Genomic DNA, 17,849 nt, shown 5'->3' with positions numbered 1-17,849 from the left:
TTTATAGTTATATTTATGTTTCTATGAGCAAAGATTGATACCTAAAGGGTTTAAGGCTGAGGTGTACCCTGTTGGGCTCACCCACACTCTCTGTGTAACTCATAGGGGAAAATCCATGTTGGTGGTGGCAGCTGACTTCTCCATCTCACATTGGTTTATGGTTGAGCTCTTCATCTTTTGGCTCACCACGTGCATAGTTCATGAGTATACTTTTGCCAACAGTGCAACTTAGAGAATCTGGCTATTTTCAAAAGTTTGCATGTCATCTTAAGCAAACATAGTCCATTCTACACAGAATTGACTCCTTGCTGAATTGCAAACACAGGAAGCATTAGGCCACGCCAAAAGGAAGGTCGTACTGGTCTTCCGTGATGGAAACTATGGTAAACTACAATATGTCTGCTACCTGATTCCAATGAAATAGGTCTAGAGAGAGGTGTCCCTGCCCATGGCAGGAGGTTGGAACTAGATGATGTTAAGGTCCTTTCCAACCCAAACCATTCTATGATTCTATGGATATATTCCCCCTTTTAGATGTAATAATCTCTTTTTTTTCCTCCTTTCCTGAGCCCTATTATCACAACTCATGGTTATTCAGACCTTGTCTGGGAGGCTGGAGAAAGTCAAGGCATAGCAAACCATAGACTGATGTGGTTTTCATGTGCCACCTTCTGCACATGCATCAGGAAAAGGCTTTTGATTGCACAGCTTTTTGACTGCAAAAGGGACACCTTCTTTCTGCAAGGGGCCCTTCCTTATGCAGTGCAAGGGCAGGCCACATCCTGCAGGTGCTCAGTGAGTTGGTTCTGTCAGAAATGTCAGCTTGGGACGTAAGCGGGGGAAGGATGCGGTGCGGGCTACTGTTAATTGTGTTACATTAACTCCAGTACAACACTGTTAAGTGAAAATCATCATAGAAATGTGTGAATAACTGTGAATGGAGAGCAGGCTGAAAAGCTTCAGGCTCACGCAGCTGTGGAGTGTGTGACCTCGCCAGGGTTTGATAGGGAAAAGTTGCCATGGGAATGGTGAGGCATTGTTTGCGGCTGACTTTGGCTTTTATTGTTGTGCCCTGATTACGGCTTTTGTTTCGTTGTGAAGTACGGTTGTGAAATGCCAGCTTGAAACAAAGATGTATTGACAGGCAACGGCTGAGTTCAAACGGCTTTTATATTTAGGGATATCATAGAATCGAGGAATGGTTTGTGTTGGAAGGGACCTTAAAGCTCATCCAGCTCCAACCCCTGCCACAGGCAGGGACACCTTCCACTAGAGCAGCTTGCTCCAAGCCCCTGTGTCCAACCTGGCCTTGAACACTGCCAGGGATGGGGCAGCCACAGCCTCTCTGGGCACCCTGTGCCAGCGCCTCAGCATCCATATCACTGCTTTAAACTAAGAAAAAAACCCTCTATTTCAGAAAGTAGTAAGTATAAACTTAGTATACGCTTAGGAGAGAAGTCAGCTTCCCGTTAAAACCGGTTAAATGTCATTACTGGAAATTGCTGTTTGCCACCAGGACCACAGTGACTGACAGCACAAAGCTCTGAGGCAGCACTAGCCAAGCCTTCTGTGAGGGGAGAAGTGTAGGGGAAGAGCCTCCACTAATCCCAGCTGCTAATTCCTTTCCTGCTGGTCCCTCTCCGTTAAATTAAATATGAAAATCAAAGTAATTGCTTCGCAAGCTGCGAGAGGGAGCGGGAGAGACCACAGGACTACAACTCCCACCAGGCATTGCGCCTCCCGCACTACATTTCCCAGAAGGCACCGCGGCGCCGCACCGCCCGGGGGCGGGGCCTCAGCGCATGCGCATGCGCACGCTGGGGTGAGGCGGGGCGGGGGCTTCGGCCGTGTCGCCGCGGTCAGTGGCGGCGGCGAAGTTTGTTCAGAGGGAGAAGGGGCGGGCGGAGAAAGGGCCGGGCCGAACCGAACCGAACCGGGCTGGGAGCGCGGCAGGAGGCGGCGGGTCCGGCTCTCCTCACGGGGACTCCCGGACTGCCCTGGACTCCAGTAAGTGCCTGGGCCCGGGGCGGCAGCGGCGGAGACGCTGAGGCGGGGCCGGGGGGCTGAGGCGGCGTCCCGGGGGCTGGGGCGTCCCGGCCAGGCCCTGTGGGTTGATGCGCTTCCTTCCGCGGCTGCCTGGTGTTTGACCGGGCAGGGCACTGTCCCGTTCCCTCGACGCCTCTGCCTTTGTGTAACTCGTCGGCCGTAACCGCTTCGGGCTTTTCCCTTCCCTCCTCCCGCTCCTTTTTCTTCCTTTTCGTTTTCCCTCGACGTCGCCTTGGCGTGGGGGCTTCACCTCGGGGCAGTGTATAGGAGGCCGTGGCATAATTGCCCTGGTAATGCAGTCCGGGCTCTGTCACATCCCCAGAGGTAAGAGGATGATCTCATTACCCCTAATAAATACATATAGTATTTTCTTCTCCTCTCTTCTTCTCAACTTCGGTCTTTGAGCATGATGGGAAGGAGCGATCTTATCTGGGCAGAGCCCTGCAGTGATGGTGCCTGGGAGGGTGTGGGCTCCCCGAGCACCCTGCTTGCTAGTCCGGGCCTCTCTCGGTTGTGCTCCCGTTTGGTGTTGAAATCTCAACCTGCCGCTTCAGGGAGAGCTGAGTGTGATTGGGACAGCTGAGCGTTGCTACTGTGTTTTTACCTCTCAGAGGCGCTGGTTCTGAAGAGGGCTGCTTTGGAAAGCTGTTGCCTGTGCTGTCGATGCAAGCCTGTGCCTCAGAGTTGTGTTCTAGCTTAGTTGTAACGTGTGCTGGTTGTCTGCTGAAACAAAGTGTCTTTAAATGGATAACTTGACTATAAATGAATGTTAAACTGTAACTGATGTTGTTATGTTAGCAGTTTTTAGCACGTGTGAAATTCCAGATAGGTAGTTAACATGCTATTAACCTAATACAGATTTATATGCTGTATGTATTGTGCAGTTCCCTTAGGTGTAACTAATGCATAACCTTCATAAAAGGCATTGTTTTACTGCATAAAGTGTTTGCAAAATAACATCAAGAGGGCAGCAGTTTCTCTTGGAGGAGTAGGCTCCTCTTTTGAGGCCTTTCTTAAATAAAGGTCTGTTTTTCACTAATCAGTGTACTATTTCAGTTTATAAACAAGCAAATAGAACAGTTTGTCTTTAAGTGGGGAAACAGTTATTAATTTGCTAGGCTGAGCATGATGAATTAGGCATGAGTAGAATAGCGCTGCTTATCTGAGTAAAGCTGAGAGAGAAAATGACTTTTTATTTTAGATCCTTAAAAGCTAGATCTCTCCATGTTTCACCTTCTTATAACAGCACAGTGCTTTTACAGAGACAGCCCTGTATACAGTAAGCTGAATGGCATCAGCTCTTTCGTTGCCTTCTGGCAAATTGCTTACTTTACTAAAAGAGGCCGTAATGTCTGTAAAGATACATTTTCTGTTCTCTTCCTATTCCCCAATTCCATATATGAGGTTGGCAGGCAGCAATGGCTGTTCACACAGCTTGGGCCTAGGAGGTGCCACGACTAGCTTTTCACTGTTGAATCCAGCAGAGTTTGGGTTTTTACTTTGATTTGTCCCCTTCCTTCTTATATTTGGGCTGTGTTCATTATGATGCAGCACAAACACAGTCCTTACTGAAATGGAACTGTGCATGGCAGCGTTGGCTGGTTGCTCTGTCATGACTTATGCTCTCTTAATGGATTTACTATACTGTGTTTTTAAGGATGCAGTTTTTAAATACTTTAGTATTTTAAATGGTTTTGGTTTGAAAGTACTTACATGAAGTATGCTGAAGTCTTGTATCAGTTTATTTCACAACTGGGTTACAGGTGCAACTTACAAGCAAATTCAGTCCTTGAGAAGGTCCAATTCCAGTTATGCATAGGAAGACTTCTTTTAAGTGTTATCACTGGTTCTTATGAGGCTCTACGTTGGATACATTTACAGGACACTTGCTGTGTTCTAGTAAGTCATAACAGTGGGTTTGGAACAATTGACTTGCCTTTTAGGTCCCTCAGTCTCGTCTCCTATTTCTTGTTGTTTTTACTAGAGAGAGTCACACAAGTAACAATACATAAAAACTGTTGGGTATGTAAAGCAGAGAAGTGTAGCAGAGCTATTTTCCTGTTTGTCACATGAGTAAGTGTTAAAAAGTGGGCTGAAATCTCTCATGGTAGAGAGAGATTCTCAGCCTGGTTGATATTTGGAGGAGAGCCTTTTCATTCAGGAATGAATTTAAGCGCTGATGCAGCAGAAAGTGATAACTGAAGAGATAATACATGGGGATTTGTGTATCAAAGATTTCACTGAATACAAAACTGGGAGACAGCAGTAAAGCAGAACTTTGCATGACCCTCTTGTGTTGTTTTTGCAGTTATTAAATATTGGTGATTTTATTTTGTTAGTATAGAAAATCTAATTTTGAGTTAGTAAATTATTTTCCTAAGCTATTTCTGTATCTTATAACTATGATTGACTTTATGTTCCACTGTTTAGCTGTGCATTTCAAGGGCAGAAATAAAGATGTACAGTAGGTCACTGATATGTATGTTGCACTGTTTAAATGTTTCAGAGGAGCAGAGGTTTTCATATAAAGTAGAAAGCAGACAAATAACAACCACTGAATGAAGCATCTTAATGCTTTGCTCATACTCTCCCTGTGTTTATTCTTCCTCAGGAGTAGTAGCTGAGTGACAGGAGACAGACAGACGTGTGGGAAATAAGGAAGGCCACGTACATGAGGGAAAGATCTGAATGGAGGAAAAGGCCTTGGTTTTTCCAGGTAGCTGTGGCTGATTTCAGATGACAAGGGAGCTGTAACAGCAGAAATAATAACGGTTGACTGGATGTCAGAGAGTCAGTGTAGAAGAGAGGAAATGCAAAAGTCAGTTTTTATTGACTGTAAGAGATTAGAAAGAACTTGAGGACATTACTGAATTGTGAACAGATCTCCACTTGTAATGCAGCCTCCACTGTGGTGTTGGACTTGGCCCACACTGCCAGGCCTGCAAAATTCTAAATCTATTTTAGTCGATTTAGATTTCTATCAATGTCTTTATTACTAAATGTTTCTGGTTATTTAAGCTGACAGTTATCATAGTAAATGTAGTTCCTTCAGAATGCAGCAAGCCAGCAGAATTGGGAAGTGTGTATATTAAAGTGAGAAGTTTCCTTCCGTGCTGTGGTGTGTGCTTTCTCCTATCCAGCTGTACGTCAGTGTTTGTCTGAACAGTGGGATACACGAGCACGTATCATTCTTGCAAGGTTTTTTCCCCCCGTGATAATTATGAACAATAGAAACATTCTTAGAAAATACTTAATGGTATTTGGAGCCAAATGAACCTTTGTGCAGTTGCAGTGCATAATTGTGTGAAAATACAGGATAACCTCAGTGCCAAAACTTGGGAAGTAACTGGCTTTAGCATAAAACACTTAAGAAGTGGAGCAAGTGCTGTATATGTTGTCAGGAAACAAACAATACAAGAAATACAACAGGCAGTATATGTATCCTTTTGGTTTTGAGCCTAAATGCAACAAGACATGGCTGGAAGCATTGCTTTCAATGCTATAGAACGTTACATAAGAAACATCAATATAAAAATTCTAGAGTGCTTCTGTGCTACACAGAAATAATGTAGCTGCTTTAAAATAAGTTGCCTGCTGAAGAGGTCAGGATATGGCTCAAGTTCAGGTTTTGAAGTTGCACTTTAATGCAGAGGGTGACTGAAATGGAATGGGAGATACATTTGAGCTGTGTCAAAATATGTTTTACACTGATCTCTCAAATTAGGACTTCGAAAATGTATATGTCTAAGGTCATCTTGATCCATGCTGTAGCCTAACTTTGAGAAACACTGATATGATTTCATATATGGCTCAATTCTATAAATAACACTTTCCTCAGCACTAGGTAGAGCAGCAGGGTTTTGTTGCTGTTGAGGAAGGAAGCTTGGTTCATTGTCTCTGCACTAAGCAGCATTTTCTCCCTCCAGGGACTTGCAGAAGCATCTAGAATGTGTAGGTGTTTCTTTAATCTTGGAGAAGGAACTTATTAAGCTTTCTGGTGCAGAACTGTATGAGCCACTTACTTTTAACAGATGTTATCTGCAGTGGTAGGGAGTTGCAGGGCTGGTAGACATTTGTGGCATTCAACAGTTTAAACAGTTTTCAGGTTTGAACATATGCCTTTGCCTTGAAAATCTGAATAGTTTCAAGTATTTTATGTAGAAGAAAGGTGGTTCATTGGTGAGGTTGCTGCTCTGGGACTTGGGAAACAGGTTCAGCTCACTGTGTTGCCAAAAGCTTCCTGTGTGGCCTGGGACAAGCTGCTTCTCTGTCCCTCTGTTCTCATACTGAAACTGCAGAGCAGTAGCAGCTCTCTGCATCGAACAAGTGTGACAAGGAATGTCAGTCAGGTTTTGATGTGTTCAAGTGCTGTAGTAACATGGGGCATGCAGCTCCATTGTGGAAGAAGGGAGAGGCTGTTAAAGACTGCCCAAGGGAAAAGCCAGGGGAAACTCCATAGAGGAAGAGTAGTATCAGAAAAACAGGGAGGGGAAAAAAGTTTTGACTTGGAAATTTCATGGATCACTTAAAATCAGAGATAGCAAATCCTTAAAACTTTTTGGTGCACTGCATTGCTGTGTTTGTTTAACAGAGGATAAAACCAGGGTTTAAATACCTGAATGAGCCAGGCAGATCTTTTCTATTATGATTCTGCCACAGGAAACAATAGCAAAGCTGTCTCTGTTCCTCTTTTGAGTGTTCTCTTTAGAAAGTGCTTTTAATTCCATTAAAAGCTAATTCCATACTAGCTAACCATTACATCAGTTTTGTTCATTTGTTCTTCTGGCCTGATAGGCAGAATCTCTTTAATTCAGTCTGATTTGTTGACTTTTCATGTGAAAGAGGTTGAGAAAAGGTATCATCTCTACCTCACCGCTCCCCAAAAGGGAAAAAGAATTTGCAGCCACCTCTAAAGCATGGTGTCTTTAGTAACTTGATAGAGTTAAAAGTATTTTGGGTTTAAAAATCCTTCTGTTGGAAATATTAAATGGTATTGTCATTGTTATAAACTGAAAACTAAAACTGAGAGTAGACAGCTATTATCAAGCTTTGCAAATGTGTTTTCATTGTTGAGAGTCAACACTCCGGGAACAGTCTCTGTCTACTGACAGATAGGTGATAAATTCATTAGTTTGGTATGAAATTGTTTTGATGTGTGTGCTGTCCATGGGTGCTTTGGTACCCACCAGATTTACATCCCATGTCCAAGAAAATGTGTTTGAGCTTGTTCAGACTAGTGACTTAATTAAGTGTTCTGCTGTTAAGCATTGAAACAGTTACATGGCAGGTTTGTTCTAGGAGCGAGCAGCCCTCTTAAACTGCACTTCAAAAGATGTTGTTAAATATATTGGTTAACTCCTTAGGGAGGTGTATAACAACAGATGGGAACTTAGGCTATACTAATAATTCATCTGGTGAATTATTTCTACAGCTAGTATTTCTACTGCCTGTCTGCGGTAGTGCTGCAATGTGAGGGAGCAGTGCTGCATGGAGACCTCAGAGCAGCTTCCAGTATCTGAAGGGGCCTATAAGGATGCTGGAGAGGGACTGTGGTGATAGGACAAGGGGTGATGGGTTCAAACTGAAGCAGGGCAAGTTCTGGTTAGATATAAGGAAGAAGCTGTTTACTGTGAAGGTGCTGAGGCACTGGCACAGGGTGCCCAAAGAAGTAAATTCTTCATTCCTGGTAGTGTTCAAGGCCAGGTTGGACAGAGCCTTGGGCGACATGATCTAGTTTGGGGTGTCCCTGCCCGTGGCTGGGGAGTTGGAACTGGATGATCTTAAGGTCCTTTCCAACCCAAACCATTTTGTGGTTCTGCGTTCTTGCTTCAGAAGTGTTCCTCCTTATTCAGGACTTCAGGATTTGGTCATGTTTATTTTTCCTCATTAACCTTTTTTCCTCCTTAAATTCACTTACACTGCCTTGCCCTGATGTTCAGGTGGAGGAGCAGCCTTTTTTAGGGGGTTCCATTTGTTCCTTTCTTGGGAGAAGGCTGCAATACAGTATGTTGAAAGCCACTCTGTTGCATACTCCTGGTGAGTTCAGGATTTCCAGGCATGTTGTTACACATACACAGGACCTGTGATTCTTGTGGAGTATTTCCGCCTTGCTGTGTCTAGGTCAGGCAGCAGTCCTGCTGAGCGCCGGGAGCCTGATGACTTCCTGCTAGTATTGGGATTACTCTGTAGGTGGAGCATTGTTATTCTCCATAGTCATTGTAATTTATGTTGTGAGAAACGCCAGTGCCCATGTAGGACAACAGCTGTGCTGTAAACTGGTATTTGTGTCATTGAGCAAGTAAGAAGAAAGGTAAAGAAGAAGGTCAGCAACTAGATATGGGCTGTACCTGATGAGAGGACAATTCCCTGTGCTCACAGCTTGCTTCCAAGGAGGAAGGCTGCTGGAAGTTAATTGCATGAGAAGTTATAGTGAAGTATGTGCTTCAAGTGTGTGCTGGCACGATGTTTCAAAACCTATCACTGCAGATAAGCTTTTATGTTATGGAGTTTTTCTCTGTGTCAGGTGAGACTTTTATTAAAAATACCAGAGTGGGATTTAATTTTCTTAATTTAAGGAATATAAAAAAGCAGAGGGGGAAGGTAATGACCTGAAATCCTTGCCATTTGATGTGAGCTCAATTTTATTCTCCCACCACGGTAAGCAGGAGCTGGCATGTGTTTTGTAAATGAGTGTTGGTTCACTTACATGAGTCAGACAAAGACTTCTTCCTAAAGAACTTTCATTAAACTTGTGCATACTGACGAGCTCTGAGATTGGTTCTAATCACTGTGAATTCTGGTATGGTTGATAAATAAGCTCTGTTCTAGAGGAGGTATCTAGTCTTTGGTGTATTGGGCATTCTGGCTAGCATAGTGGCATATGCAATGAACTGAGCATCGTCTGTGTTGTAAAAGCCCACGGTGTTAAAATCACAGGTGAAATCTTCATAGCAATAATTTTTCCTTCCCAAAGTGTTAATGTAAATGAATCATTGAATTGGTTTTTTCTACATTGAATTTGCTAAATTAGACCTGTAAAATCAAATTTGATAGTTACTTTGCATGCTTTGGTTTCATGAAATCCTTATACATTCTTTAAAAACGTCAAACCACGTATTCATCTGATAGTGTTCTTTTCATTATTTGATGCTTTGAATGAACTGAAAAAAAATCAGTTATTTACAGGCTTTGTTAGACTCCACAGTTTGGTTAGGAGGGTTTAAAATACCTGCTTGCTTGCTTGCTTTGTTCTGAGCTCACTGCAGACCAAGTTGTTAAATGTGTTCAGGTGCCCTCTAATATGCTGTGCTACTAGTAGACATGTGTGACATGAAATCACCCTTCACAGGTATTCAGCTATTCAGAGCTGGATTTAGAGTGTCTTAAATATGTACAGCTCAATGGAATTAGTCTGAATATGATAGTTGTAGAATCACAGAACAGTCTGGGTTGGAAGGGACCTTAAGAACATCCGGTTCCAACCCCCTGCCATGGACAGGGACACCTTCCACTAGAGCAGCTTGCTCCAAGCCTCTGTGTCCAACCTGGCCTTGAGCACTGCCAGGGATGGGGCAGCCACAGCTTCTCTGTGCCAGCGCCTCAGCACCCTCACAGGGAAGAACTTCTTCCTTATATTCTGACATTTAAATTTGGAACTTGCCTTTGGGTCTGTATGTAAAAGGTGATCTGTTACTCAGAAGTTTCCCTCTGTTTGGCTTCTATCCAATGCTTTCAGCAGAATGTTTTGGTGCTACTGAGGCAGATGATTTTTATTTTCTAAGTAGTGCTTTCAGTATGAATAGAACACACTCTTATGCACATGCTGCTATTTCTTTAACAATATAAGAGTACGCTGTGAAAACTGAAGAAGATATTTCCAGCCTGTGAATTTCCTAACCAGCTGGCCTCTTCATTTTTTTGCATACTTCACAGGAAGAAGGTCTGTGTTTGTTTGTGCTGGTGAGTCTGTAGCCAGGATTTGGAGTGCGAATCAGCAACACTGCCTCAAAAAACAGCAAACTTATTCTTTAACCAGCCTCGCCTTCTTTTTGTTTTGAACTTTCTCAAGTCAAACAAGCTTCATTGGGAGTTGTAGATTTATGGAGGTAGTTTTTGGGCTTCAAATTCATTGCAGTGATTTTGAGATTCTTGGCCTTTCACGTTTGAAGACAAGTTTGGGTTGAATTTGAAATAGCTGGCACTGTGTGGAATCTGAGTTCTCAGAGTGGTTGGTCCAGATGAAGCAGTTACCAGCAACTGAAATAAAACAGGTTTTTTTACTAATGAGTAACTAGTAATAATACTAAGTAATCCTAGTAAGTAATGTGCTTATTCCCTGCTTAATTTTTAATATGCTTTAGTTGTAATGAGTGGAATAATTTCTATAGACTAATGCATGTAAGCATTTTCAAGAACAAGGATCTAATTTGTCATATTTGGAGTTTCACAGACAGCACGTCTTTAAAAGGCTCATAATAACATTAGAAATAATTGTAACTAACAATCAACTCTGAATCTGCTTTTTTATTAAGCATTAAGTCCGTAACTGAAATTAAAAAGCTTTAAAAATTGGGTTTGAGGATTGTATGAGATAAGTCCAAGTGGATGAGCATAACTGCATTTTGTTTTCCTCATCTCTGGTCGTATCTCATTTTGAGTAACTTTGGATTACCTAAATTCAGTATGAAGTGGTGAAAACTGTACTTCTGACTGTTGTAAGAGCTTTGCCTTATTGAACATACTTTTTCATTGTGTTTTAACTTTGTTATTTTACTTTATTGCTTTCTAGGCTAGAGTCATCACTCATAAGTTATTAATAGATATATTTTCAAGAGTGTCTTTTATAATGGCCTCAGTGCACAGGAGGCTTCTTTTGATTTGTATTAGCTCAGTGCATTTACAGGGACAGCTACAATACTTGGTTTATCTAGGCAAGAAAACATTAATAGATAAGGTTTTTGTCATGGCTGTCTTAAGAGATCAGTGATAGAGAGGAAATTTGCATCCTGTGCAGTGTATTTCCTCGTTTCACCATATCCCAGAGTGTTTGGCTGCTATTGCAAATACCGAAAAATGGAGGGAAAGGGTTAAATTAAGAGCATGAAACATCACTTACAGAAATTCCTGCAGATGTTTTTGAGGAAGTACCAGTCTGCTCCATTGTGAAGCCTACGGATCACTATTTGAAATGGGCCAGTAGATGATGGATTTGGGCAACTTCAGAATGTTTTCCTTTCAATTCCAGTTTCCCCTAAAACATACTGATATTTTTACCTGGACAAAGGTAACTTTAATGAAGTTTAGTCTAAGGATGAAGGGGTTGTGCATGGATAAAAGTTGGTTAAATATGCATGGTGAAAGCAGCTGGGATTAATGCTGTGGAATTTAGGTAGTAGATAATATGTAATATGGCTGCCCCATCCCTGGCAGTGTTCAAGGCCAGGCTGGATGGGGCTTGGAGCAGCCTGCTCAAGATGAAGGTGTCCCTGCCTGTGACGGGGTGGAACTGGATGAGCCTTAAGGTCCCTTCCAACCCCAACCATTTAGTGATTCTACGAATAAAATTACAGTCTTTTGACTTGAAGAAGTACACTTTAAAAAGAGGAAATAGTTGGCTTACCCTGATTTAGCAAGTCTTTCAGAAAAACGGCAGATAAGATGCATTTTGAGGACAAGATGACATCTTACTCAGACTTAAGTGCAAGATAAAGGCTGCTAGTTTGTTAGATGATTCATCAATGCAAATGATGATTCTTCTAGGTTGTGGCCTGTCTGGAGGTTGTGTCAGGTACTGGAATAGGGATGCATTGTTTGATATGCCCCATAGTTTGATCAGGGATAGGAGAGGTCAGTGCTACTGGTACTTATTTCATGTTGTTTAATATTGAAGGTTAACTTCTTATGCTTTGGAATTCTCTTCCAGGTGAATACTGGCCTTTTGCAGCTGCTTTTTTTTTTCTTCTTGACCACTTTGGAATCTAAATTTGGAGACTTCCAGTTCTCATTTATAGATGTAGTTAAAACATTGCTAATAGTTTCATACGCTTCTAGCAAATCGAAGTCATGTCTTCTCTGCTTAACAGAAGCACACAGTGCCTGTTGTGCCCTCCAGAATAAAAACGATTTAGTAAAGGATCTTTGGGTACTTTTTAAACAGTCAGGCCTAATGGGTCGAAGCAATCCCAGGAACAGGTACAGGTTGGGCAGAGAAGAGATTCAGAGCAGCCCTGAGGAGAAGGACTTGGGGGTGTTGGTTGATGAGAAAATGAACATGAGCTGGCTTCAGTGTGCGCTTGCAGCCCAGAAAGCAACCGTATCCTGGGCTGCATCAAAAGGAGTGTGACCAGCAGGTCGAAGGAGGTGATCCTGCCCCTCTACTCTGCTCTCGGGAGACCTCACCTGGAGTATTGTGTGCAGTTCTGGTGTCCTCAACATGAAAAGGACATGGAACTGTTGGAACAAGTCCAGAGGAGGCCACGAGGATGATCAGGGACTGGAGCACCTCCTGTATGAAGACAGGCTGAGAAAGTTGGGGCTGTTCAGCCTGGAGAAGAGAAGGCTGCGTGGAGACCTCATAGCAGCCTTCCAGTATCTGAAGGGGGCCTATAGGGATGCTGGGGAGGGACTCTTCATTAGGGACTGTAGTGATAGGACAAGGGGTAACGGGTTAAAACTTAAACAGGGGAAGTTTAGATTGGATATAAGGAAGAAATTCTTTACTGTAAGGGTGGTGAGGCACTGGAATGGGTTGCCCAGGGAGGTTGTGAATGCTCCATCCCTGGCAGTGTTCAAGGCCAGGTTGGACAGAGCCTTGGGTGAGATGGTTTAGTGTGAGGTGTCCCTGCCCATGGCAGGGGGGTTGGAACTTGGTGATCTTAAGGTCCTTTCCAACCCTAACTATTCTATGATTCTAAATTATTTTTGGTTGTCATCAGAAATACCCCCAAACCATCTCTCCAGCTCCTGCATTAGTGTTTTTCTGTCATGTTTTGAGTATTTAGCAGATTGTGTCTTTAAGGGGTTTGTGAAAGATGAGCAGAGACATTGTCTCTCAGTTTAAATTATCTGTGCAGTGTTCTGCCTCTCCTCGAAGGGTTTCAGGGGCTGAAAATGAAGGTGTTTGAACAACTGTCCTGGAAGATTTATATGACTTGTTTTCTGAGGCTGTTCTGAGCTGCTTATCTCAGGGTTGGATTTTTTCCCTTCCTTCTTTGTTGTCCTGAATGCATGCAAGACGAAAGCTTTCATTGCATTTCATTCTTCAGGGTATCAGCAGGACAGTCTGAACTCATCCCTTACCCTTGGGAGTCAGTAAATGGAGTAAATGGCCAGTAAATGAGATGACCAACTAGAGAGTAGCTGATTTACAGCAGGAAGCTGATAGTAATTGCTTAGGCAAAAGCAAAGAACACTCAATAATGAAGCTGTCCCTGGAAGTGCAGGAAGGCCTGGGGATTGCTGGGATACTGCTTGCCTTCCATTTGGGGCCATGAAGCTAGTGTCAATAGCAGAGCTTAAAAAGGGGGTGGGGAGGAGGGATGGGCATGATTCATGGCATCATTTCATGTTTATCAAGTCATAGTTTTATGAATGCTGTTCATCATTTCAAAGAGATGACTAAGTAGGTAATGTATGTTTCTTAATCTTCTTAGCTCATAGAAAAGGAACCCCAAAGTCACCTCCTGTGGTAGGTTAAATCCAAAGTTCAGAATGCCCATACACTAATAAAGCAGGAAGTAGAAATGTTACTCTAAAGAAAAAATAATGATGATAAAATTATACAGAAAGCTTGGGGAATGCAAGTGTAAAATAAAGCTAAAAGGTATTAAGAAGCAGTGCTCATCTTGCTTTATTGCTCAAGCTTTCAGGTGGGTAGCGCAAACCCTATTGCATGGTCTTTTATTTGTATGAAGTTCCAGTTTCTTTAGCAAGCTGGTGGTCCATGGGTTATGCTTACTTGTAGGAATTCATAGAATCATAGGATAGTTAGGGTTGGCAAGGACCTTAAGATCATCCAGTTCCAACCTCCAGCTGTGGGCAGGGACACCATGTTGCTCAAGCCCCTGTGTCCAGCCTGGCCTTGAACACTGCCAGGGATGGAGCGTTTACCACTTCTCTGGGCAATCTGTGCCAGCACCTCACCACCCTCACGGGGAAGAACTTCTTCCTTTTATCCAACCTAAATCGCCCTTGTTTCAGTTTGAACCCATCACCCCTTGTCCTGTCACTACAGTCCCTGATGAAGAGTCCCTCTCCAGCATCCTTGTAAACCCCAGTTGAACCTTAGCTGTCAAAGGAGAGATTGGGCTGTAGAAATATTACCTTGCATGCCACTTAATAGCCTTGCATAGACTTTGTACTTGGAGATACAGAGGCTGCAGGCAGCCTGTGAAGGAGGTGAACTCAAGAACAGGTGCTGGTGTGAAACTAAAAATAGAAGTTAAGCTGAAGCAATGTGTTATAAATGGTGAAAGAGAGATCCTTGTGTGCCTCTGCAGGTTCTGCTTGTGCAGTCATGCATTCACAGCGAGAGACAGGGAGAAGGTGAGCTGTGGCTTTTATTTAGAGTGGTGCCCAGGAGGCTGGGCAGCCTTCAGTTTGTGATAGAAATGTTGAGAAATCTTTTCTCAGACGAAAAGAAGGGGGAAATCGGAGAGAAGCTGGGCTGGTGAGGTATGTACCTACTTATATTAATACATTGCTGCTGGAAAGAGGGAAGTAAGGCTTCAGAAATGAGTGAGACCTGTTTGGATTAGAGCACAGCCCTCCAAGAAGGGGTTTTAAGGAGCTGAGAGTTTTCTGCATTCTTACATAGCAGCGTCAATATACACAGTATTTTAGCTTCTGGTGGATTATGGTAAGAACCAAGAAGGAATGAGCCACAGGGATACTTTATGTGAAGTAGCACTAAGTCATTGACCCACACCTCCTCCCTCCCCTGCACCCTGGGGAGGGAAGGCAAAATGAAATTGTATGTGATGTGTTACAGGTTCGATGCCTGCAGCTTTTCTTTCTAAGAAATCATGATATTTTTATAATATTGGATTTAAAAGGGGGCAGAAGATTTACTGCACTGTTCTATGCTGCAGAAAATAACTACTTGTGCATGTGGTAAGAGCTGTAAAACATCCACAGACCTGGAGATTTCAGCTTTATAATCACCTGAAATAATAATTCATTAGAAAGAAATCTCTGTGTAAGACAGGATCTTTATCCTGAAGACCCTTTCAAGTGTGTTGTTAGGTTGATGCTGTTCCAGCCACATTTCCACCCCTGAGGAATTAACGTTGGAGTTCTGCTATTCCTTTTGTGAATCTTTAGAAGTAATGTGGTAATTCCATCATTGCTGCTTTTTTGGTCTCTCTGGAGTTGCCAGGAAGGGCATTTATTGTAGTGGTGGTTTTGTCATGGGTGTTCAGTTGCTTTAGGAACTGGAAGAAAGGCACAAATTGATTTGTTTTATATGTGCACTACAGCTTGTGGTTGGTTAATGAATGCTGAATGGAATTGGTATTAATTTACAGTGGAATCCTGCCAAGGTGTGATGTGGTGGAAGCAGACTTTTAAAACTGGAAAACAATTGCAGGATTTTGTTTGATTTCAATTTCATAATAAAGCTAGAGGATTTTTTCTTATTTCTTATTCTTCAAGAGCATCAGTCCAGTAGAGGTCAGTAATCCCATGGGGAATTTCAGACTGATCTGAGGAAAACAGTATTACACAACTGAAATTTTGCAGTTCATGATAGTTTATCTGTATTTTCATTAGAGGACAGAGGAACTGCAAATAGCGTCATTTTGTAGGCTAGAAATGGTTTCTATTGAAATAGAAAACCTGTATGAATTTAGGGGTGTTTTTCCTAAGAAAATTGATTTATTGACCAAGAAGAGAAAGCATCTTGAATTTTGTGTTTTGTCCTGTTAACTATTGGAGTAGTTTAGCTAAGTGTATGCTTAAAATGGAGCATTATGAGTATCCTCCTTTCATTTTCTTAAAAGGTTTTTTGAAACATAGAGTCTCCTCTAGGGGAAAAGTGCTTTGAAAATTCAGTTTCTTTTCTCCAAGAACTCTTAAATCAGTTTGTGTCTTGTTTCAAACCCAAGTTTTCATTATTTCATTTTCTTCACATCCGCAGACAGCACAGCTTGAGCCTGCTCAAACAGGAAACCAGCCACGAATACTGGCTTTTTTTAGGCACGGCGCTTTTCTGGGCTTCAGAAGCTGTTGATATTAGGCTGAAATGGTGTCCTGGCAGGGCTGTATATCTGGTTGAGGGACCACCAGACACAGCTTAGGACAATACTGGTAGGTGACAATTTATATAGTCATTTAAATGGAAACAGTGTGGAATGCCAAGTTCTGCCAGCTTAGAGGTCTCATTTAGAGCACATCTACCCTTAAGCTTGCCCCTAGCTACAGATGTGCTTTTGGTGAGATGTTGTTTCAGTGTGAAGTGATCCCAAGAGCCAGCATGTGAATGTTCATTATAATTAATGCTGTTTTCTTAAGAGTGCTCAAGTGTTTTGGTTTGCTGTTCCTTACAACTTGGTTACAGAGCTTAGCTTAGATCTGCAATGTTTCAATTGTGAGGAACATAGCAGTAAAATTTAGATTAGCTTAGAAGATTTTGTTACTTTACTGAACAGCCCTATGCCTTTGAAGATTTAAACCTAAATGCAGACCTTAAGTATGGAGATAAACCTTATGGACACAGAAAGAAAAAGCAGTGTGGCACTTAATGGAGTGGTTATACACAACTAATGTCCTTGTAGCTATATAGAGAATGTCTTGCGTCTCAGTACAAAGTGTGTTAACTTTGTTATACACAAGAATGCATTTAACTTCAGAATTTAAGAGCTTATATTAAAAACCACTCAAACCACTATTGTTTCTAATAGTCTGTCATCACCACGATAGTATAATCTCTTCAACTACTGAATTGAGATTGGTAGATCTGATCCCCAATGCCAAACTCGATACTCTGATGCACCAGAGGATTAGTTTGGTGTTGGGTACAAAAAGGCTTAGTTAGTTTACAGGTTGAGTTAAATGACTTAAAATTGTGCAGTATGGTATTAAATTCATAATAATACATTTAAAGAAAAATGTCTCTCAAAGTAATTGAAGCAAAATTTGACTGGTATTCTACTTAGTCATATAAAATGACAGCTGTAAAAACAAGCATGTATCTATATGTTTGTGTATCTGATCCCCCCCCAAAATAAATGTATGCTTATCTGCATACCTGATTCCCCCAACCACTTTAGAAACCATATATCATGTTTTACTGTGGTATATCAATAGCTACAGATAGTTATCAGGTGCCTGCCTCGTGTGTGTGTGTATATAACTATGTTTAAATTGAATAACTTTAAGGAAATAAAGGTAGACAATTTTAAGGAAATTCCATCTTACACAGTGAAAGCTGGAAGCTGTTATGAAAAGTGTGAAGTGCTTAAACCTTCTATGGCTCATGTTTAATATTTTTTGACCTGTAGTATTTCTGAGTTATGTACTATATTTCTGGGGTTTGTAACAAAATGGAAAGAAGACTGAATTGTTTCCTCCCTGCCCTGAGAAAGATTGGCACCGGCCTGATTTTTATCATACTTAAATGTTGAGTTATTGCCATTTTTAGCTGAGTATGCAAATTTCCCTTTGGTCTTACATGGCTCTGAAGATAAAATAACTGTCCTGTAAAATAAAAGGAAGCAAGAAACCGTGATGCAATAGCCTGCAGCAAGACAGAGCCATAAAAGGTGAAGCAGGCAAAATGAGAAAAGGTGGTCAGCAGGATAGATTTA

The 17,849-nt window shown here is 42.0% G+C and overlaps 1 protein-coding gene across 10 annotated transcripts in view; it reads left to right on the top strand.

Moving 5' to 3' along the window:
• Positions 1-1,876: 1,876 nt before the first annotated feature.
• PLEKHA1 (pleckstrin homology domain containing A1) overlaps positions 1,877-17,849 on the top strand; it is a 39,565-nt gene continuing 23,592 nt past the window's right edge. For 9 of the 10 annotated variants that reach the window (XM_062635255.1, XM_062635256.1, XM_062635260.1 and 6 more), the window contains exon 1: positions 1,877-2,007. The gene's annotated coding sequence lies outside the window, so the exon portion shown is untranslated. Of the gene's footprint in view, positions 2,008-2,211; positions 2,371-17,849 lie in introns of those variants that run through there. The other variant, XM_062635253.1, reaches the window with a different exon arrangement.

This window comes from Pezoporus occidentalis, unplaced genomic scaffold, assembly GCF_034315485.1.
Source record: "Pezoporus occidentalis ecotype Australia unplaced genomic scaffold, CSIRO_AGI_Poc_V1 ctg45, whole genome shotgun sequence".
NCBI classification, from domain to species: Eukaryota; Metazoa; Chordata; class Aves; order Psittaciformes; family Psittacidae; genus Pezoporus; species Pezoporus occidentalis.
Note: the sequence above shows the minus strand (reverse complement) of the source record. Positions and strands in the feature narration are given on the sequence as shown.